The sequence below is a fragment of the Stegostoma tigrinum genome, chromosome 1, assembly GCF_030684315.1.
Source record: "Stegostoma tigrinum isolate sSteTig4 chromosome 1, sSteTig4.hap1, whole genome shotgun sequence".
In the NCBI taxonomy this organism is placed as follows: Eukaryota; Metazoa; Chordata; class Chondrichthyes; order Orectolobiformes; family Stegostomatidae; genus Stegostoma; species Stegostoma tigrinum.
In genome coordinates, this window is record NC_081354.1 from 122,855,404 (window position 1) to 122,879,557 (window position 24,154).

The 24,154-nt window shown below is 41.5% G+C and overlaps 1 protein-coding gene and 1 long non-coding RNA gene across 3 annotated transcripts in view; one reads left to right on the plus strand and one right to left on the minus strand.

The window, feature by feature from the left end:
- Positions 1 to 24,154, minus strand: part of LOC125452456 (ras-related protein Rab-3C) — a 175,415-nt gene that overhangs the window by 81,292 nt on the left and 69,969 nt on the right. The gene's annotated exons all lie outside the window — the stretch shown is intronic.
- Positions 9,849 to 24,154, plus strand: part of LOC125454525 (uncharacterized) — a 50,347-nt gene continuing 36,041 nt past the window's right edge. Inside the window, exon 1 of the long non-coding RNA XR_007248018.1 lies at positions 9,849 to 10,121. This is a non-coding gene — a long non-coding RNA (uncharacterized LOC125454525). The remainder of the gene's footprint in view (positions 10,122 to 24,154) is intronic.

A 24,154-nucleotide genomic window follows, 5' to 3' on the forward strand; every position in this document is an offset into this window, starting at 1 on the left:
GTAAAAGGGAACGAGTGAATGCTTGTAGGTGTGATACCACTTGGGTGGGCTGCTTTGTCCTGAATGGAGAGAAGCTTTTTTGAGTGCTATCAGACTTGCACTCCTCCAGGCAAGTGGGTAGTATTCCATCACACTCCTGACTTGTGCCTTGTAGATGGTGGACAGGCTTTGGGGAGTCAGGAAGCGAGTTACTCATCATAGTATTCCCAGACCCTGGCCTGCTCTTGTAACCACTATGTTTACCTGGCTCCAGTTGAAGTTCTGGTCAATGGCAGCTCCCCAGGATGTTCATAGTGGGAGATTCAGTGATGTTAACACCATTGAGTGTCAAGGATGGCATTCAATGCATGGCATTTGTGTCACGTAAGTGTTACTTGCCATTTGTCAGCCCAAACCTGGAAATTGCCCAGGTCGTGCTGCATTTGAACATGTCATGCTTCAGTATCTGTGGAATCGCAAATGGTATTGAATTGTGCAATTATTGGCAACATTCATACTTGTGACTTTATGATGGAGGGAAGTTCCACCACCCAACAAGGACTAAATCTGATGTGTCTGTTCCATTATGTATCATTGTCTCCCAAATTCTTTGCAGCTGTGGGCTCAAGACATGAAAGTGCCACTTTTATCAAATTGGGAGCCTCACTCAGAGGCGGTGAACTCACGAGATTCATGAAAAATCTTATTAGTGACCTTGAGCACTTGAGCATGAGTTTGACTCACAGTTGAGTAAAGTACATGGAATTTTATTTTGCAGTGATGTCTGGGTGATAATGAGAGTACTTGATACTAACAATAAGTGACAAATGTAGAAAATGATAGTGGCAGGTGAACACTTAGCATTTATCACATCATGTGGAAATGAGGCTACTTAAAAAAAAGTCTGCCCAGTCCAAAATGAAATTGCAGATGTTGAAGAATCCGAGATAACAAGGTGTAGAGGTGGATGAACACAACAGGCCAAGCAGCATCAGAGGAGCAGGACGACTGATGTTTCGGGCCTAGACCCTTCTTCAGAAATGGGGGAGGGGAAGGGGGTTCTGAAATAAATAGGGAGAGACGGACAGAGGACAGATTACGAGAGAGTTGCAATGGGAGAGATCTCCACTGAGGATCTCTCCTCTAGCCATCTTCTATCTGCCTCCCCTTCTGTCCCTATTTATTTCAGAAACCCCTTGGCCTCCTCCATTTCTGAAGGAGGGTCTAGGCCAGAAACATCAGCATTCCTGCTCCTCTGATTCTACTTGGCCTGCTGCGTTCATCCAGCTTTACACCTTGTTATCCCAATATGAAATTGCAGGGTTGATTTTTCAAATGCGTGCACCTAGTGCAAAATGTTGATGCTGAAAATAACAGAAGTGGACTAAACATCAAGAAGAGTAAAGCTGCAACTGCTAGCATTACACTCCTGACAGTTCAATGTTAGATAAACACAGGGTATAAACCGGTCATTACAAGTTAAATTTACAATTTGCTTCCTGAATTTACTGAAGTCAATACCTTTGGAAGCAATCAGAAATCTACACAATAGCTCATTTGGAGAATTTTTTTTCAGTTACATCTGCACAACTCAATGAAATACATTAAAGTTAAAATTGTTTTGCAATAATATCGATTTGGCAGAAATGCTTCAGAAAAGTTCAGTTATTATACTTTGATCAATTGTCTGAGTGCAATTTCAGAATCTAATCAACACAATTACGTTTTACTAATTTGAGGGTTTTTTTTGACAAGTCTAATTTGGGTCAATCTTTGTTTTGTATTTGTTTCTGTTGCAAACCACTCAATTTTTTTTCAAGTAATTACTACACTTGGTTCACAAAAATAAACAATGTATGCTGGTCAAGAGAAAAAAGGTATTAATGTTAATTATGTTTACTTGTACCAAGACAATAAGTGGATTTAATCCTGCTTTTATATTGACAACATTTACAATAAGGATGAAGTAATATAGATGTTCAATTTACATCTGAAACCATCATGTCAGTAACTATGCGTCTCCTGAAGCTGCCATCACGCAGTGAAATATTTTTGGGTTCTGTCTTTATTTACATATACACTGTCAATGGGCATCAAATGTCAATGAGACCTCCCCAGTATAGGTCAGTCTTTTGGAAAGATGGATAATTGGCCAAGCACCTGGTGAATGGGAAAAATATTTCTGAAATTTCTCACTCCACAAAAATAGAAATTAATACTTTGTAACTTCAGAGGCCCCCTATAGAACTGGTGGTTAAACCATCTGTGCATTGTGTGAATATGGCTGTGTGGACGTATGTGCATTGCATTCCACCCATTTGCACCTGATCATTGTAATTGATACCTATAACTACTGATGAATCTCATGAAGAACTGCCCCTTCCTTCTCTTTAATCATTTAAAAGACATGCCTTCTCTTGTGAATACGTTTCTTGTGGAGCACGAGGATCCAATTGCGACTGCTTTTCTTGACAAACAGCGAATTTATTAGATACTAAATGCAAAAAAAAGTTAGTGAGGCAACACACATAATATACAGGGATTACAATTAAGAGGAAAATTCAGAAAAATGAAAGTCCAAAACAACAACATGGATTAGTTTCTGTATTGTTCTTGAAGAATGGATAGTTGAAAGTTGCAGCCATTATAGTGGATGTTATTGTTAGTGATGATCTTGATAATTGAACTGTCAGTTTCACATGAAGAAGGGTCTAGGCCCGAAACGTCAGCTTTTATGCTCCTGAGATGCTGCTTGGCCTGTTGTGTTCATCCAGCCCCACACTTTGTTATAAATGGATTTGATGTTGGGAACAACAGCTCTTTAAGGTTGTTGATCATTCTTACAATAGCATTGCAATACGATAATTCCAGAAATAATTGAAAGTTGATATAGAAACACTAATTTAATGAAGCAGCTGTTTCATGCCATGTGTTTTAATGGCAACCCATTTTTAAAGTCAGAAGTTAGAGCACAGGTCACCTGACAATGGCAAACTACAATACAAATAAAAAAACTGCATTTCTCCTAATATAATAATCCTTTTCATTAAAAATGCATATAATAACATTTGCAGTTACCCAAAAATTATGACTAATAATGAAAATTATTATAGAGCAAAAAGCTGTCCGTTAATTCTAATCTGTTCCACTTTCATCAGTGTCTGCTTATGCATTTCATCAATGTGGGATTGCAGCTGTGGGGGAATGTCATTTTGTGGTGGGTGTGTTGCCATAGTAACTGTTACTGATCCATTATACTTGCTGGGAAAGGCGGGCCTTTGGGTTGATGGTCTTTCTATACTGTATGCAATTGGTGACACATCATCTTTGAATGTGCAATAGACCTAGAGTCTCCTTCGTGCTTTCAGGCCATTCTTTTGTCACGAATACTGTAGCACTTGGAGAAGTTGCATATTGTCACATTGTTTGTTTGATTTGAGCAAGACACTTGTCCTTCAAATTCAATGTCTCTCCCATGTCGATGACTTCCAGACCATGTCATGCTGTTGCTTCCCTTTGAGACAGGAAGATTTTATACTCGGTTTTAGCATTCTCAATTTTCTTGACAGGCAGTGCTGCTCTTGACAGCATGTCTGCTATTTACAGTTGTTTCTCTTGCTGGAACTGCACTTTCAGGCTTGGGGGCAGCTAGAACTTATTTTGGCAAATGATGAATGAGCAAGTTACTACAGATGTTGGAATTTGAACTGAAAACAAAATTGCTAGAGATCACAGCAGGTCAGGCAGCATCCATGGAGAGAAAGCAAGCTAGTGTTTCAAGTCTAGATGACACTTCATGGATGCTACCTGACATGCTGTGATCTCCAGCACTTTTTGTTTTCACTTTGCAAATGATGAATTGGGTCTCACGCTCAGCGATTTCAATATGATATTCTTCTGGTATGTATCCCCAACCTGTAAAAACATCTTTGTAATTTTCTAGCATCTGTTCGCAGTTAACAGCTAAGTGGTCTATGAACACTAAAACACTGCTTCTTGCAGGTGTAGATTTTAACAAATATTACCAGTCCAAGTTTTCATCTTGCTTTAGCTGCAATAGGTGAATTTTCCCTAACATCAATAATGTGGAATTCCAGATCTTCATTCTTTCCACTGCTTTGAACTTTCACCTTTTCTTTTCCTCTTGGGATGTGTTTTGTTCCATCATTTTGTCTCAATGTTACCTTTGAGCCCGTTACTTTTGGGTCAATATCTTGAGCCACTTTACAGTCCGTGAAACTTGTGATGGTGTATGAGGAACTACCATACTTCTGGAAATTAATTTGCTCTCTCATTCTGACAGTCACAACCTATTTATCACCCTTAGACATGGCAGTGTCAACCTATTATATGGTGCAGAGAGACTCATTAGAATCATCAGCTGACATGTCTCGAGCAACCTCCATTATAGACCAGTGATAATGGGAACTGCAGATGCTGGAGAATCCAAGATAATAAAATGTGAGGCTGGATGAACACAGCAGGCCCAGCAGCATCTCCGGAACCAGCCCAGTTCGTCTCCTCCCCCCATTGCACCACACAACCAGCCCAGCTCTTCCCCTCCACCCACTGCATCCCAAAACCAGTCCAACCTGTCTCTGCCTCCCTAACCTGTTCTTCCTCTCACCCATCCCTTCCTCCTACCCCAAGCCGCACCTCCATCTCCTACCTACCTTGACCTGTCCGTCTTCCCTGGACTGACCTATCCCCTCCCTATCTCCCCACCTATCTTCTTTTCTCTCCATCTTCGGTCCGCCTCCCCCTCTCTCCCTATTTATTCCAGAACCCTCACCCCATCCCCCTCTCTGATGAAGGGTCTAGGCCCTAAACGTCAGCTTTTATGCTCCTGAGATGCTGCTGGGCCTGCTGTTGTTCATCCAGCCTCACATTTTATTATCCATTATAGACCTGCTTTGATTCTTTCCAGTTAAACATTTGTGTGCATTGTGTGATTCAATTTTTTTTGCAGTTAAAGCACTGCTTTCCCAGAGGGGACATGTTTTTGTGGTCCTCTCTGAATTACTTACATCCTGAACCTTGTCCTTGATCTATTTGCTGACGTTTCTGCAAATATTTCTTCCAACTGTCTACAAGGCTATCAACATTTCACTAGTTTGATTCTTCTGCTCTTCAGTGAGGTCTAGTCTGCGATAAAGCTTGAAGAAGTCTTCCCCTAGCATTGAGCACCGAGTCATGATTATTTGTTTAGACTTCTGAGAGACTGGAAGATATCTCCTTTCATGCCACAGTATTAATAACAAAGACTCACAGACATTCCAACTCACCCAATATTCCAAAATTGGAGACTGCTGTTCTAAGTTTTTTTCTTGCTGGCACTCTGACATCAATAATTTCAGATGGGCACTTTTGACAGGTTTCTTGTGTGCCTTGATGGCTACCACTTTTAAACTAAAAGCAGAGGTTACATGACCATGGCAAGTCTCAGCTGTATAAGTATGAGCGCATTTCACCAACAACAGCTTTGATCATGCTGTAGCACGAAGTTGTGCGAAGAAGAATGATCCTTTTGGGATCAGGAGCCAACTTCTTTTGAAGGTCAGTGCCAGAGCTACGTGACAGAATTAGCTGGACATGGTAAAAACAATGATATTTGTCACACGGTCTGGGAATGGATTAGGAAGCAATGTAGCGGTTTGAGGAAAGCTGCACAGACTTTGCTTCCTTTTGATCCCGTATTGCTTCTTTTATAATGCTGCTTTAGATTGCATTTTAGTAGCCCTTTAGTCTGGACATATTTAACCAAGACAAAATGTAAAGTGGTTTAATAGAACCAGAAGCCTTGACTCCTTTTAAGGAACATGAAGGCAACCCAGCCAGAGGCCTCCTTCAACACCATGATTCTGGTTATAATTGCTTGCTTTTAATATGGTGATCAAGCAAAGCGATACAATTCTGTTGAGTTAGCTGTTAAATTTCTTTTTACTCCATCTTATGCCAAAGTTACTGATTTCAGTGCACTGCCTTGAGAGAGCACAGCACCACAGCCTGGATGATTTCTTCCTTGTGAAAAGTTGCAAAGTGTGCGTCACCAAAATTACAGAAGTTAAACACACTCGGTGAAACCCTGCCAAAGACCTTCAATCTCATTCTTTGCACAATAACATTTATTTGCACTTTTTCGCGGTGTCATTGCTCCTAACTTTGTTACATATTTGTTCAGCACCTCTTCCACCCTGACCCTCTGGCAAAGGTATGTGTGTTTTCTCTAGAGTTGGTCATCCTTATACAGACATTACACTGCCAGCATGGACACAGAGGTGCTAGAGCATGATCAGAAGTGAAGTTTGTATGCCATTGGAAATACAGGCTAAGTTTGTATGGGCTTGTTTCTATCAAAGCCTGTGGAAGGATGCCTATAATACTGCACAGACATTTAATAAGCTGTGCTCGCTTTGGAATGCTGGACTCCCAGATCATGAGCACCTATAATCAAAATTCATTCCAAATTACACCATTTGATTTGATATGATGCACCCATTTATTTGGAATATACTTAAGCACAGTAATTGATGTGAAAATTTTCTGGTATGGTAAGGTCTGCGATATCCTGCAATCAATTATGAAGGATTGTTACAGCTTGAAGGCTTAGAAGTTTCAGAGCACTGATCCCCAACCACTTGCACCTTGTGCAGATCTCAGTATCTTCACACTGCTACAACCAGCCAGCGCTAAAGATTTACAATCAAGCAATTAAATGCATCAACAGTGACATTTTCTGCACTTGAAATATGGAGACAATATTAATGGTCAGAGAATGTTACTAATGAGGAGCTGGAGCCTCAAGTTGACATTGCTGCAAGTAGATAAGGAGCTACAGTTAACTTTATCTCCAAAAGAATGAGAATATTATTTGCACATGCAATTGTGCACATTAATTTTATTTCCTATGCTTTTTGGATGAATTACTGTGTCTACATAGAAAGATCCTTAACTCAATTCGCTACAACAATATAATTAAAGTGAGAAATCCAGTTTATGTTGCCCTCAGTCTGTTCCCAGTTGTTCACCATAACAATGTTTTAATTGCTACCTATTAGATTTTCTTTCAATCTGTGTGGGAGACAGAAACGCATGGTATGACCTTTTTAAATAAGCTTCATGTCACAGAAAATTATGTCAAACAATATAACTGTAGAACATTTCCAATTTGATTTTCCCTTCCAAAAAATAGCAAAGAAATATAACATATCATCCACTCAACATAGCAAGGCAGAATAAAATGCTGGGGTGAGTGGGAAATTTTGAAAATTTAAACCCATAATGTGTGGCCCTGCAAAAGGGGTCAAGGAAACTGACTAAAAGGGAAAACAGAACAGGAATGCAAACTGGCAGATAAATAAAGACAGGCTGTAAAAGCTTCATTGGATACATAGGAAGGAAAAGATTAACTGGGGAAAATGGTGCCCATTGCAGGTGGACACATTAGGATCTGTGGTGGAGAAAATTATGGCCTCATTCTGTGCTCAGCAGCATTTGATCACACTCATTCACAATGATCTGCATTCCAAAGCATTCATTTGGTGATCTGTTGACATCTAATTATGGCCTTTTGAAACTAATAAACGAGAAAAAAATCATAAAGCACTCAAGCCATATCCATATGTTTTTAAAATGGTCAGCGGCATTCAATAGAAATCATTAGAAATCAGCTGACTAGGAATTTATGCTCAAACAAAAACTAAAAGCAATTTCTCAGCCTGCAAGTCATTGAGGAAGAAATTCTTTAGCTCATGGTCACAATTTCTGAGGTTTTTCACCACGTCCCAGTTGCAGTGACATGAGTGTGATCATTTAACAGATCACTCATTGCATTGATCAAGTGTCATTAGTATTTGTTATATTTGTTAGAGGCTGGGTTGTTTTGTTTTAATTCGGGGGATGAGGGCAACACTGGTGAGGCAGCATTTATTGCCCATCCCTAAATTGCCCAGAGGGCAGTTAGAGTCAACCATATTGCTATGGGTCTGGAGCCAGGTCGGGTAAGGATTGCAGTTTCCTTCCCGGAGGGACATTAGCAAACCAGATGGGTTTTTTCTGACAAATCGCCGAAGGATTCATCGTCATCATTAGATTCTCAATTCCAGATATTATTGAATTCAAGTTCCACCATCTGCCATGTGGGATTCAAAGCCAGGTCTCCATATCTCTGGATTAACAGCCCAGCAATAATACCACTAGGCTGTCTCCTCGTTAAGTATATTCAAGGCTGAGAGAGACGGGTTTTTATTCAGTAAGGATATCAAGAGTTATGAGGGGAGGTAGGAAAGTGAGCTAGAAAACTCAGATCAGCCAATGATCTCATTGAATGGTGAAGTACACTCAATGGGCTGAATGGCCTCCCTCTGCTCCAATATCTTGTGGTCTTAGTTACACGTATTGTAGTTAGTTATTATGATGAAATATAATAATGTTATATATTGTTTTGGTCCTCCTTATCTCTCAACTCTCTGCCTGCTTCTCTTCCTCTGCTCCCCCTCTTTTCTCCACTCCCCAGCTCTCCTCCCCTTCCCCTCTTTACCCCATTCCATTTCACTCTATTCCCTTCTCCCCTCTCTCTTTGCTGCCTGTCCCATTTTCTACCCTCTTCTTCCCCTTTCATCCCCTCTGAACACACCTTTCTAAACTCCTTCTCCACCCTACACTCCCTCTTTGTTCCCTCTCATTCCAATATCACTTTCCTTGCTCCCTTCCAGTTTCTCCCACTCTCCATCCTCCCCCATCACTTCCTTGCTATCTTCTTCCTTGGTGCCTCCCCACCCCCACACTGTCCACCTCCTCGGATCTATCCCTCCTCTCTCCACCTCATCTCTTCATTGGCCCCCTCTCCCATCAAGCACCCCCATTGCCTTCCTCTATTCTCAGTCCCCACACTCCCCATGCACCCTGACACACTCCCACAGGTGATGCATAGCCAGTTACACTGTTCCAGTTCATTCCTATGGTATCTTCCTGGTGGGCAATGAGTAAAGGAGGCAGCAAGGTAATGGGTTTAAGTAGCCCACGGGTAGGGCCAAGGGTTGAGGGATAGTGGTGACCAGTTATGGAGGTGTGTGGAAAGGTGCAGAAGATATGCTGTTGTGCCCTGGCTCTCATGGGACAGTCTAGAAGTGAGCTCTGGGGAGGCTTGAAGGGACTCAAGCTTTGGCTGGGCAGTGAGTAGATAAAGTCATTGTACAGGTATGGTGAGTGTGGGCTATGGATGTGCTGTCTAGAGACAGAAGCGGAATTAAAGACCCAGGAATGGTCCCAAGGCAGGGAGAGGGACAGGACGGCTGCAGTCCTGGACCAGGGAAGAAATGTTGGATATGCAATCCAAACAGGATAGGGCAGGAATTGGAGTCAAGGGTCGTCCACAGTCTAGGGCAAGGAGGTAGAGTGCTGTAGTCCAAAGACTAGGCGTGTGCGTGTGTATGAGTGTGTGTGCGGGCGTGCTGGGGCGGGGGGGGGGGTGGTGTTGGCGTGGTTATGTTCCTGTGACTCCCAGCTCTTGAGAGTTTGAGGAACAGGAAGTGGGGTGGGTGAGCCACACAATCTTTTTAAATAAAATTAGCTTATGGGACACGGGTGTCACTGGCTAGACCTGCATTTATCGCTCATCCTTAATTGCCCGGAGGGCAGTTAGAAGTCAACCATTATTGGTAAGAATGGCAACGTCATTCCCTAAAAGAACATTGGCGAATCAGATGGTTTTTTTTTAAAAAAACACAAACAATCTGGCATAGTTTCGTGGTCAGTATCAGAGCAGGTCTTCATTGAACTGAAATTTCACAATATGCTCTGGATGGAATTTGAGCCCATTTTCCAGGGCATTATACTGGGTTTTGAATTACTAATCCAGTGACATTACCAATAGACCACTGCCTCCTGCAAACTTACCTTCCCTGCTCGGTCTCAGCAATCAAGTACTCGAAAGTAGTGGCCACGCTGAGGGGGCTGTTATGAAGGGAGTTCCAGAATTGTGCCCCAGGAACAGGGAAGGACCAATGACATTGTTTCAAAATCAGGAGGATGTGTGACCTAGACCAGCTTGTGGTGTCCCTTTGCATCTGCTGCCCTTGTCTTTCCAATTAATAAAAGGTTGTGGGTTTGGAATGCAATCCAAAAGGCACCCTGGCAAGAAGGTGAGTTACTGCTTTCATTTTTATTATATACATTTAAATTTAAACTAGCCCCATCCCTGCTCCTCTGACAAACCAGCCCTTTACTTTCTACCCCCCTCCGAGTTAATCAACCTGATGGGGTGGGCATTAAGTTGGTCTTTTGGAGTGAAATGAACATATCTTGGGAAACACTTTTGAAAATGTGGTAAATTTGTGTTTTTACCCCTCCCCCCATTTATGTTGTAACCCGTAGGAACTTGCATTCAATGCCTTATGCCTGCAAACTTGAATTTAATAAGGTGTGATTACTGTTGAACACATGATCACTTTCACAAATTTGGCAAATTGTGACCACTTCTAAATGTCTGATTCTTGAATCATGATCATTTGTGATCAAGGCTCATTCTAAATTATACCTCCGAATGTAAAATGATGTATTGAAACATTTGATGTTTCAACAAGTGCAACAATCGGTAAATTTTCTAGGGGATACCATGTTTGGGGATATTAGTGAGCTCATGTACAATCTTGTCTGCTCATGATTAATTATATAACTTTTAAAAACAAAGACAAAAATTCAATTGCAAGCCAGCTATTTGCTTTTTCATGTTGTGTTGGAACTTGTATAATTCTTGCACACTCAATTTGCCATATATTGTGCAATGTTTACTTTGAGAAAATTATTAGGAACTCTTGACTTTTGAACAATTAATTATGAGAAACTTTAGATGAAGAGCTAAGGGCTATACAGACTACAAAATGCAGAAAAGTAAACTAGTAATTATTTCTTATTTCAGGACAAGCATGTCACTGACCAGGCCAACATTTACTGCTCATCCCTAATTGGCCCAGAGGGCAGCTAAGAGTCAACTACATTGTGGTCTGGATTCAGATTTAGGCCAGACCAAATAAGACAACACTTTCTTTCCCTAAAGGACATTAACGAACCATATGGGTTTTCCTGCCAATCGACACATGATCATTAGACTCCTAATTCCAGATCATTTTTTAAACTGAATTCAGATTCCACCATCTGCCACGGTGGGTCTCAAACTCAGGTCCTCGGGACACTGCTAGGCTCTGTGGATTAACAGTCCACCAATAAACCAGTAGAGCGTCACCTTCCCTATAACATCAAATTTCAGCTTTAAACAAGGTATGAATTTTTGTGGGAAAGACTGAGATCAGCAATAATTGTTCATTAATAATCTGCCATTAATAATACATTATATTTTAGGAATTTTAATTTTATCAGCACATAAGTGGGCCATTTAACAAATTTTACTCAACTCGTTGCTGTCACAAACAGAATCAGATGTCACTTCTAGTAGATCATGTTTGTCACTTGTCAGTATTTCACACAGACCAGTACTTTGGGTCATCAGTCAAGGCATCAATAGTTCCTGGCAGCAGGTCACTCTGCTCCAACCATCCTTCTGTTCCTCAGCGCAGTGAACACCGTGGTCATGGAACAGGACTGAACGAATTTGGTGAAGGCTAGTGATTGAGGACCTTCCCCTGGGTTGCATCCCTAACCCTAACCGGTAGCCTGATGATAGCACAGAAGGATGCCATTTGCTCCATCAACATGGAGCCAGCTCTTTCTGAACAGCAACCGATTTACTCCTACTCACTGCCTCTTGCCCCACCTCGCAGTCATAACTTCTGCTTTAAGTATTTGTCCAAGTCCCTTTTGAAAGCTACTCTCAAACCAATCAATGGAAGAGTGAATTGGATTTTAAGGTTCAGCATAGATGTTAACAGGGAAGTGGCCATAAAATACCTGGTGGGAGCTCCTCAGTCAGAAGTCACCCAGTGCCTCTGATTGAAGGTCTGGTTATTGGTATGGGGGAGCTGTCTGCATGGCGACCTCTGCTCTTGTGACTGAACCCCTTGCCCCACCCACTCCCCTCCCTGCTTTCCCCAGGTCAGCGGATGCCTCCCCCCTCCTGCACATTTAGCTGTGGCTGTGTCACTCTACAATTCAGGGACTCCAGTACCTTTCATTCTGGCAACATCCACACCCACCTCTGAGGTGTCTGGCACTCAATGGGTGACACTTACTCTCGTCACCAGAGGCTGTACTAGTGCCTGACTGGTTATGGTTCCAGGAGTCTTCTCTTAAAGCAGTTGTGCAGGTCTTTCAACAGCTCTACAGCCAACTGGCAAGACCTGTGACACTTCAACTACATTCTGACCATTATTGCTCTGTTGTACTGAATTTGAACAGGAAACCTTCCAATGGATTTAAACAAGGTGAGCTACAAAATGTCAGATAACAAGGTGTAGAGCTGATGAACACAGCAGGCCCAGCAGCATCATAGGAGCAGGAGAAATTCAAGAATTTTTCTGAAGGGTCTAGGTGAAACATCAGCTTTCCTGCTCCTCTGATGCTGCTTGGCCTGCTGCGTCCATCCAACTCTGCACCTTGTTATCTCAGACTCTCCAGCATCTGCATTTCCTACTATCTGAGCTACAAAGTGTGCTGTATTCAGTTCTATTGACTATGGGTAAGTGGGTTTCTCAATGCATTGGCATAAGCACAACATTTTTCACCCTATGGAATTTCAACGCCAAAGGAAAGGATCAATATTGTCTACCAGTTGTTACGATTGTTGAATGGGCTAAATGGTCTCTCCCTGATACTGTTACACTTCTGCGACTGCCCTTGGCTCTGGTTTTCTGAGACTCAAGATCAAAACTTCTCTGATTTAGATAAACACAATACATGTGTTTTAAACCCCTTTTCTTGATGTTTGTAATTTGCAGTCCTGGTAATTTCTGTGTGAATTTTTAAAGAGTGTTTTGTTGTGGTCTTTATACTTTACTTATCAATTACAGACGACACTTATCCATCTCACATATCTGAGATTGTTTAAGTAGATGGTTGAGGAAAGCAACGCGGACTGAGGAACTATACAAAGGAGAGCGATTGATTATGATTTAGGCTGTAAACGTTTTAAAATAGAAAAGCATATTTTTCTAACACCTGCAAAAAATCTGTCATTTTCCAACTAGGTCAGACAAGGCAACATCTGAGACCTTTAAGGCGGCCTTAGGCATTAAGTGATGAAGAAGTTGTTGTTTCTAGTTGAAACATGACTGCTTATGAAACATGCTAAAAAAGGTAGGAAAAGGGTAGGTGCAAAGACAAATACTACTGCCTAGCGACAACCTTGGAAGAGGGGACAGTCAATAAATAAGTGTTGCTGTTGTCTGACAGCCTGGACAGACTGAGCATTGACATGGGTACCATACTTTAACTCAAAAATAAAAAGGAGGCTGAGAAAGTCAGTATGATCATCAAGAAGAGATCTGTCCCTGAACTTTTTGAAGAGGTCTTGTTCGATGGATCGATCATAGGAATGTAGCACTAGGAGTAGGCCATTCAGCCTCAACCTGTTCAGCCATTCAATTAGACCATGGCTGATTTGTGGCTTAACTCCCTTTGGCCTATATCCCTTAATACCTTTGCTTAACAAAAACATTATCTAAGATTTTAAATTAATAACTGATCTAGCATTCACTAATGTTTGGTGAAGAGAGTTCCAAACCTTTACCAGCTTGTGTGAATATTACTTAATGATGGACTCTAACATGAAGGACATGCTGGTTCTCAGTACACCGAGTGACTCGTGGTTCTCAACAAAGAAGCCTGATTAAATTCCATGCTTATTCTACACTATTTTATACCCAACGTAAGGCCACAGTGTAGATCAAGGAAGCAAAGGGGCTCTACTTTTCACATAATTTCAATCACCAAATACCTTGTTAAAATCACCATTTACAAAAGGACCAACAATCTCACGTTAAAATGTAAAGACCTCCCCATGATGAGGGGCATTTGATCAGACAGGAGGGTGGCGGTGACTTAAGTTTGTACTGCAGTGGCCTGTTGACAACCTTATGTGATTGTCAAGAGTATTAGCACAGCCATTCTATCCATACTGGAGTAAATGACCTGGGTCATGCAAAGCTAAGCACCATAGTCCAGCAAATGTCGGGTTGTTCCTGATCACTTGTTTGCACTGATTTAGTATATCCCAGGAAATGCAGTTACAACCAAAGTGTTTAGAAGTAGCTATAGACTAGACCTAAATATTCAATAGCCTATAGTGAAAACAATGCACTATTTTTGGCTTACACTCCAACGCAAGCTGCAGTATTATTTTTATTCTGTTGGTGAAGCAAGGAGTAAATGTGCTGCAACTGAAGGCGGCACGGTAGCTCAGTGGTTAGCACTGCAGCCTCTCAGCACCATGGACCCGGGTTCGATTCCAGCCTCGGGTGGTTGTCTGTGTGGAATTTGCATATTCTCCCGGTATCCAGGTGCTCCAGTTTCCTCCCACAGTTCAACGATGTGCAGGCTAGGTGGACTCACCATGCTATATTGCCTGTAGTGTTCAGGGGTGTGTGCGTTATAGGGGGATGCTTCAAGGGGCAGTGGGGACTTGTTGGGCCAAAGGGCCTGTTTCCATACTGTAGGGAATCTAAGCTAAATTGGTAATGTAAATGGTATTTCTGTTGTATGAAGCAAAGGAAAAAACATTAATTGGAAATATTATTCCTCCTATGCACTCTCAACACAGCCTTCCCAAGGCAGTGCATACCCTGAAAAACATGCTCTAAAATTTCTACATTTTAAAGCATCCCAAAAACAAAAATCAATAGGTAATGCTTTTCTAATCACCAGTAGAATTGATCATTTCCTCGAATCACTTGAAGGCTATTAGCATGCAGCTATATGAATGATGCTAGATGGGCTCACTTGTAGTGCAGTAGTAGTGTCCCTACCCCTGGGGTAGGAGTCATGGATTCAAGTTCCACCTGCTCCAGTGGTGTGTAAAAACATCTCTGAACAGGTTGATTAAACCAATTTTTCTAATTTTGAAAGAACAATGAATGATATTATAAAAAGGATGTTGCCAGGACTGGAGGGCTTGAGCGGGAGAGAGAGAGGGAGAGAGGGAGGGAGAGAGAGAGGGAGAGAGAGAGGGAGAGAGAGAGGGAGGGGGAGAGAGAGGGAGGGGGAGAGAGGGAGAAAGAGAGGGAGAGAGAGAGAGGGGGAGAGAGAGAGAGAGAGAGAGAGAGAGAGAGAGATGGAGCTACTTTCCCTGGAGCATCAAGACTATGAGGTGACCTTATAGTGATGTATAAAATCATGAGGGGCATGTTCAGCATGAATAATCAAGGTCTTTTCCCTGGGGTGGGGAGTCCAAAACAACAGGGCATAGGTTTAAGTTGAGGAGGAAAAATTTAAAAAAGGACCTGTGGGCTGACTTTTTCACAGAAGGTGGGATGTGTATGGAACAAGCTGCCAGAGGAAGTGGTGGAGGTGGGTACAATTACAACATTTAAAAAGGCATCTGGATGGATTTATGAACAGGAATAGATCAGAGGGATATGGGTCAAATTGGACTACATCAGATTAGATGGCCGGTCGGCGTGGAGGAGTAGGACTGAAGGGTCTGTTTCCATATTGTGTGACTGGAAGTTTTGATTTTGATTATTGCAAAGCCTTCTTTGGAAGATTCACTTGAACTTCTCACTTCATATACATCTATATACGTAATCATGTACACAGTCTACTGCACAACCCATTTCAATATAAATATTTGTTGTCTGAAAATGACTTCATTAATAGGAATATATCCATATGGTGCACAGACATAATTGGAGATTGATTTTTATGCTCTGGATTCTCCAGTGTAACACCACACAGCATACTAGAGAATTGACAGCGATTTCGCTAAAGTACCATTTGATCAAAGCCAAGCAGCATCTGTTTCTCTATTTCATAAATGTCTGTGAAACTATAATAAGCCAGATCAAGCCATTTTACTCCACAGAAGAAACCTCAAAGTCTACAGCATCAACCTGACCCCAAAACAGAAGCCTATTATAAATTTGATTGAGTTAATTCTTCCTGGCATTTAAATTTGATTAAAACCAATTTCAGCCAGTTTAAACCAGTTTATATCATATCATGATTTACCTTAAAGTAACCCAAATATGTATTTTCCTTTGGAATTTGTTATCTAATATTGTCTTATATGGGCCCTCTTCACAGGCTTTTGTCGTCAAAAATAATAATATTAGACAATGTTTCTTTATGGTGCTGCTGCCACTGCAGGTTAGTCTTGCAGCTCTGCAAGACCTCAGCAGGATTTGAATGCTGCTTATCTGTCTTGGTGAGAAAACTGGAAACTGTATTCAAGGAATGGTCTGAATTAGCCTGTGTCAATTATTTTCTCTGAAATATACTCTTACAATTTAACAGTATACTTCAGCATTCTTTTCAATTCAAAGCTTCAAGATAATTTGCAAAGGAGCATACATCTTTGCAGATAACAAAGTGTGAAGCTAGATGAACACAGCAGGCCAAGCAGCATCTCAGGAGCACAAAAGCTTTTGTGCTCCTGAGATGCTGCTTGGCCTGCTGTGTTCATCCAGCTCCACACTTTGTTATCTTGGATTCTCCAGCATCTGCAATTCCCATTATCTCCTACGCTTTGAATCTGTTTAAGAGAGCTGTCAAAATGAACTATCAAAGAAATTTTCAAAAGGTGTTGCAGAATGGAGCTGTCAAAAGGAATCAAGACGTTTAATATTCCTAACCTAACTTTAAAAAAAAGTTTATAGACTGTTTTTAAAAAACAAAGTTTACTATTTTGCTCAGTCTGTTGGAATAAGACTGAGGGTTAAGTATTGGATTAAGACAGCATAACTGATTTCATAACCTCAGAGTGGGGTACCAGCTCCTTTAAATAGATTGAGAACTGCGAGTAATTATGTACACTTTGAAGTAAAACTATGATTTCCAATGCTGGTCGTTATCAGGATTGGAAGAGGTTAAATATAGTAGATGGGCACTTTTTATCAATGAGGTTGTCATCTTTTATATTGTAAATTCTTCTGGGAGAGTTGGCATGGTAGTTAATGGGGAAAGGATGGTGTGTGGGGTGACAGTGCCAGCTAATGGCAACCTAAGTTGGCACAAAAGTGATAACAGCCTATGTGGATGGGTATGGGTGTGTAGTGCATGATGGGTGTAAGGGATATGGAGGCTTTGGTTGGCATGGAGCATGTGTGTGAACAAGGGATTGTATACAGTGCCATTGTCATTGAGGATATGAGGGTCTGAGAGTTGGGTGCAGGTATATTGGTTGACAGAGTACGAGGGTCAAAAGGAGGTAGTCATGAAGCTTGAAGTGGCTTGGTATTTCCAAATAACTCTAGAATTAGATGTAAATTTTCAGAAGACAAAGAAACTGTTGTCAAGAGAGCAATATTAGAGTGAGGACAAATACTAATTGTAGTGCCTTCATGATTGATCAATGAATTGGGTTTAGTGATTGATGCTGTTTCTAATTTGTACTAACATTGGATTTAGAAGCTAAAAGCAATTGATCAAGCTCTTAAGAGTCGCTAAATTAGGGCAAGTAATTGACCTGAATAAAGCAGCTGAAGACCTAAAAATATTGGATAAAATTTATAAAAGAATAAAATTGAATACGCAAATAATTGTAAGGCACTGCACACTGAAAACACAGATGACAGAACTAGCTAAAAACAGGATTGAGAATCTGCTGAGTTAGTATTTTTGGAGATCCTTTGCAGCATTTCACTCAATGGGAATGAGAATCACAGAATGAAATACAACTTTTAGTGCGATTGATTCAGGATTATTCCAGTAATGACCAGAAAACCTGGCGCATAACAAATCAGGCCGTAGCCATCCATTCTGTAACTGGCATTTCTATTGAGTCAGATTCCATGTCTGGCACAGGTTCTGCAAAGATGTATCAGAGATAATGGGAACTGCAGATGCTGGAGAATCCAAGATAACAAAGTGTGGAGCTGGATGAACACAGCAGGCCAAATTCAAAGAGTATGTGTTTTTTTTTAACAAACCTAACTGTACCTACTTATCTATTTTGAACAATCCCAAAGGGCACATTTTGTTTCCAAAAGGACACCTGACCTCCAAAACATTACTCTGGGCCACAATTAAAATAATGCCTTAGTTTTCCTAAAGGCTGCCCTACTCATCTAAACGATTCTGCTTCTACCAGGTCTAATCTTCACATCTCATGTTCTGCTCCGGACTAATGGAAATCACACATGGTGGGAAGGAACTGCTGTTGTATAAGAACAATAACTTCCAGAGTCCATGAACGTGTGATTTGAAACCTGTCACATTAACCCCCATCCAAGCCCCAACTCCTGCAAAAGTAGTAGGTTATTCATGATGGAACTTATGGATTTCAGCCTCCAGAGCTATTTTCAAAAAGAGAGAGAAGCTCTCAGTTGTTGTCAAATTTCACGTCAAAACTTTCTGCTCTGTTAGAGAGTCCTGATAGGAAAACAGTGGCTTTCAAAAAGGGAACTTGATGAGCAGCTGAAGTGAAAAGACTTGCAGGACAGGGAGTGAGACTTGCTGAGTTACTTTTACAGCAGTTTAGCAGGTTCAATAGCCTCATTCTGGGTTCTAAGTTTTTTCCTTATTCATTAAACTTAACAAGAAGATTCAACTACTACACCATTTCCTACATTGCCTAGGTCTATAATATAATCTATGATGAATGCTGCTATCCAGTTACTTTTCCTACTCTTTTCTTCTTGAATTCATTCGACTGAAGAATGTACATCCCAGTTTTGTTCTCCCATAAACTATGTCTCTCTGATCATCTGTTAGATTATAGGGTTGAAGAGATTATAGATCCCTTTTGCACTTAGAATAAATGCCTTGCACAAGCCAACCAAGAATTTGAGGGTACACAAAACCTAGGGCTTGATCTCATTAAAAAAATTCTTCGGTTATTTATCATAGAATTCCTACAGCATGAGAGCAGGCCATTTGGCCCATCAAGTCGACACAGATCCTCCAAAAGACCATACCTACCCTATCTCTGTAACCCTGCATTTCCCATAGATAGCCCACCTATCCCCCGCAACTGTGGGCAATTTGGTATGGCCAATTGATCTGCTTGCAGATCTTTAGAGTGGAGGAGGAAACTAGAGCACCCAGAGGAAACCCACACAGATTCGGGAGTGAGGGGGGTGCCGGTGTGGTGAAAGGGAGATGTGTAGACAGTTACCAAGAGTGGGATCAAACCCAGGTCCCTGGCGCTATGAGATAGCAGTGCTAACGATGGTGTCACCCTACATATGTGCATTCAGTTCAAGACTGCAACAGCCTCCTGGTGAGTTTTCCTTTCAGATCAGTGCATTGTCCTCCCATTTTACCATTCCTGGACACAATGAACAATTTAGCATGGCCACTGAACTCAACCTGCAAATGTTTGTGACCATGGGAGGAAACCCACTCAGATATGGGGAGAATGAGCAAACTCCACATGGACAGACACCTGAGGGTGGAATTGAACTTGGCCCCCAGCACTATGAAGCAGCAGTGCTAACCACTAAGCCATCATGCCAATGTGTTACCCATCGGCTATTTGTGGGATCTTTCTATGCACATTTTGTTGCTGCATTTTCTTTATTACGACAGTGAGTACACTTCAAACATGCTTCATTGCCTGTTATATACTTCAGAACATCTTGAAATTATGCAACATGCCACACAATTGGAAGCTTTTTTTTCCCCCATAGATGTCAAACACAGACCACATACTGTGGGTATGTAATACATAAGACTTTTTGGCTCTTGAAGAATATAGCTGCTTGGTTAATTCACATTGTTCTATCCTGCTGTCATTAGTGGAAAAGTTGGCAAGCTAGTTACTCTATCAAATGCAGCTTTATGAATCTATACATAGCGATTGTCCAATGCAGTAGGAATTAAATTGGTTGTCTACTTCATTGCCAAGGGCAATAAAGTATAACTCCTTTGTAGCTTGGTTGTATATCAGGTTTCAGCAAGTAGAATAACTTGCTGAGCAATTTCCTTTCACAGCTTCCACAGTGCTATATGACAGCTGGTGTGAGGAATCTCATGCTATGAATATTTTGGAGTGATTATAAAGATGGATGTGTGCATGCATCTCTCATACCTAATTTGTCTGTCAACAATTTGTTCTTCCTCCAGAAGACAAAGACGCAGAAAAATTCTGAATGTAAAATTAATTATGATGTCTCTAGAATTGTGGGATCATAAGGAACGCATCAAAGCAAGAAAAAACAGAATGAAGCATTTCAATGACAGAGAGAAATGTATACAAATGGCTAATAGACAGACTCGCTATGAATGCTTTTAATACTTTCTGGGCCAAGTGCATCTACTTCTTTATTTGAGAATAGCACCTCACAATGCTGGCTGCCCATTTCGAATGATTAGATTAGATTCCTTGCAGTGTGGAAACAGGCCCTTCGGCCCAACAAGTCCACACCACTCCTTGTAGCATCCCACCCAGACCCATCCCCCTATAACTCACACACCGCTGAACACTATGGGCAACTTAGCATGGCCAATCCACCTAACATGCACATCTCTGGACTGTGGGAGGAAACTGGAGTGCCTGGAGGAAACCCATGCAGACACAGGGGAACATGCAATCTCCACACAGACAGACAGTCACCCGAGGCTGGAAGTGAACCCCGGGTCCCTGGCACTGTGAGGTTGCAGTGCTAACCACTGAACCACCGTGCCGCCTTTTTTCCTTTGTGCTGTTCCCCTGAAACCCCTTGTCAAGTTCCCTCTGAATGGGTGTGCTGCACTCAACATTCGGGGGTAGATAGTAAAATATAAAAAGCACTAATTTCTGGACAATCCATTTCAGTGTGATTGCCTCTAGGATCAATTGGAACATTACAGAGGCAATGAACTGGCCCAGGGCTCCAGATAACAGTTGCCTCATTTCACTCTGCAACAAGAGGAGCATATTCAGCAACAGGGCCATAGTAGTAGAGACACATTTTGTAAAGACTACAAAATATTGAAATTATCTTCTGACAGATTTTTTTGCTAATGTAACATCTTTAAAGGGAGAAGGGGCTGGCAGTAATAATGATCAGAAACATAGCAATAATTAGTCTTGGGTAGACAGAAACAGTCTATGTCTGAAATTACTTCAGTTAACTAATTGATTTTGTTGATCTAAAGTTCTTGACTGTGAAATGAAATGGGATTGGCTTCACAATCCAATATTCAGAGTGAGCAGAAATTGCATCTTTGGAAATCAAAGACTCATCCATGTCAACAGGAAATTACCAATGGCATCAAATAGAAGATCTTGCAGAAAGAAATAGCATTCCAGAAATAATTTTGAATCAATTGATGGAAGGGAAGGAGAACTTAAACAATTCTATTCATCAGGGAAAGGGTGCTGAGAAAATTATTAAACTTAATAGCTGACAAGGCCCAGGTCCTGACAGACTTCATCCTAGGGCATAAAAGTAGTAGACGCTGAGAAAGTAAGTGCACTGGTTTTAATTTCCAAAGTCCCTTTATATTTATATAAGTGATCTGGAAGTGAACATTGGCGGTATCATACTTAAGTCTGCAGATGACACCAAAATTGGATGTGTAGTGGACAGTGAAGAAGGTTACCTCAGCGTATAATGGGATCTTGATCTAATGGGCTAATGGATGGGGAGTTATAGATAGAGTTTAATTTAGATAAATGGGAGGTACTGCATTTTGGAAAGGCAAATTAGGGCAGGACGTATACACTTAATGGTGAGGTCCTGGGGAGTATTGCTGAACAAAGAGACCCCGGAGATCAGGCTCATAGTTTCTTGAAAGCTGAGTCGCAGGTAGATAAGGTAGTAAAGGTGTTTGGTATGCTTGGCTTTGTTGGTCAGTGCTTTGGGTATAGGAATTGCAACTGTACAGGGCATTGGTTAGGCCACTTTTGGAATACTGTGTGCAGTTCTGGTCTCCCTGCTATAGAAAAGGATGCTGTGAAACTTGAATGGGTTCAGAAAAGATTTACAAGAATGTTGCCAGGTTTGGAGGGTTTAAGCAAGAGGGAGAAGCTGAATAGGCTGGGGATATTTTCACTGGAGTGTCGGAAGCTGAGGGGTGATCTTATAGAGGTTTATAAGATCATGAGAAGCATGGTTAGGGTAAACAGACAAAGTCTTTTCCCCCTGAGTGGGGGGAATCCAAAACACTACGGCATAGATTTAAGGTGAGAGGGGAAAGATTTAAAAGGGTCCTAAAAGGTAACTTCTTCACATAGGTGGTAGCGCATGTATGAGGAAGTGGCGAAGACTGGTATGATTACAACATTTAAAAAAGGCATCTGGAAAGGTATATGAATAGGAAGGGTTGAAAGGGATTGGCCAGTATTTGGCCCATAAGGGACTTGATTAATTTAGGATACCTGGTTGGCCTGGATGAGTTGCCCAAAAGGGCCCATTTCTGTATTATACATCTCTCCGACTCCATATCTGATCTGTCGTCTGTGACTTTGCATAGTTCTGTCTATCATTGTTGCTAATGCTGGTTATGCAGAAGTATGTTTTGGAGCTTAGAATTGAAGAAATGAAAAATAAGAGTAGCCCATTCAGCCTAACCATTCAGCCCTTTGAGCCTGCTTCACCGTTCAATATGATCACAGCTGATTGGCCAACTCAGTGTCTGGATCCCACTTTCACCCCATTCCCTTTGGCTTCTTTGGCCCTAGGTACTACAGGCAGTTCCTGGGTTTTATTCTCTATTCTTGAGTCAGATTGCATTCTTGAATGAGCATTTGTAAGGCAGATGTTCATAAATCAGAGACCCCAGCATAACTTGCTCTTGACAACTGTAGTATTACTAGCTGCAGTAGCCTCATTTGGTTGACAACTGAGTGAACTATACCTGGGGAGGAGAGATAATGGGAACTGCAGATGCTGAGAATCTGAGATAACAAGGTGTAGAGCTGGATGAACACAGCAGGCCAAGCAGCATCAGAGGAGCCCAAAAGCTGATAAAGGCCTAGACCCTTCATCAGAAAAGGAACTATACCTGGTACTGCGCCTGGTATGTCCTTCTTCACTCTTCAGGATTGATACTCTGACTTGATTGTCATGGCAGATTGGGGTTTGTTCTGGGCCATGTGGTTGAATATCATTTTCCTTCTACATGTGGCTCATAGTGCCTGATGGATATCCAGTCTTGAGTTGCTAAATCCATTTGAAGTTAATCCCATTTAGAATGATGATAGTGTCATGCAACACGATGGAATGTGTAGACAGCAATTTATCTCCACGAGGACTATGAAGTGGTCACTCCTGCTGATTCTGAAAGGGAAAGATGCATCTATGGCAGCCCGTTTAGTGATAATGATGTGAAGTATGTTTTTCCCCTTGCAGTTTCCATCACCACCTGTTGCAGAACCAGTTGTGGCAATGTCCTTTAGGATTTGGTCAGTGGTGGTATTGCCGACCCACTTTTCAATACGGTCTTTGAAGACTCCACATTAATCATCCTTGGCAGCCTGAATGCTTCCTCCAAATAGTGTTGAGTATAAAGGAGTACTGGATCACCACCTGAGAGCAGATGGTATGTGGTAATCAAAGCGGTTCTTTGCCCATTTTTCACTTGATTCCATGAAAAATCATGGGGCAAGCAGAAAATGTTGAGCATCCCTGAGCAACTCCCTCTTGATTATTACACTGTGCTGTCAGGTCTGCTGAGTCTGTCCTACTGATGGGACAGTATGCACCCAGGGATTGAGCAGGTGGTTTCTAGGACATGATCTGTAAATGTATGATTCCATAAGTATGATTATGTCATGCTGTTGCTTGGCTCGAGTGTTTCAGCTCTTACGTTTTAGCATTATCCCACCCCCAGAGTAGTTAGTATGAAGAATTTTGCAGGATCAACATGGCTGAATTTGCCATTGCCATTTCCAGCGTCCAACCACGTTAGGTGGTCCATTTAGTTTCATCCTGTTGAGACATTTTAGTGGTTTTATACAACCGTGTGGCTTGCTAGTTCATTATGGAATCACGTAGCGGGTGAACCAGGTAAGGAGAACAGATTTCCATTCCTAAAAAGGACAATGTACCAGGTAACTTTTAAAAATTTAAATAGTTTCATAGACTTGCAATTCCAGTTTTTTAAAAAGATTGAATTGACATTCTACCATCTGCTGCATTGA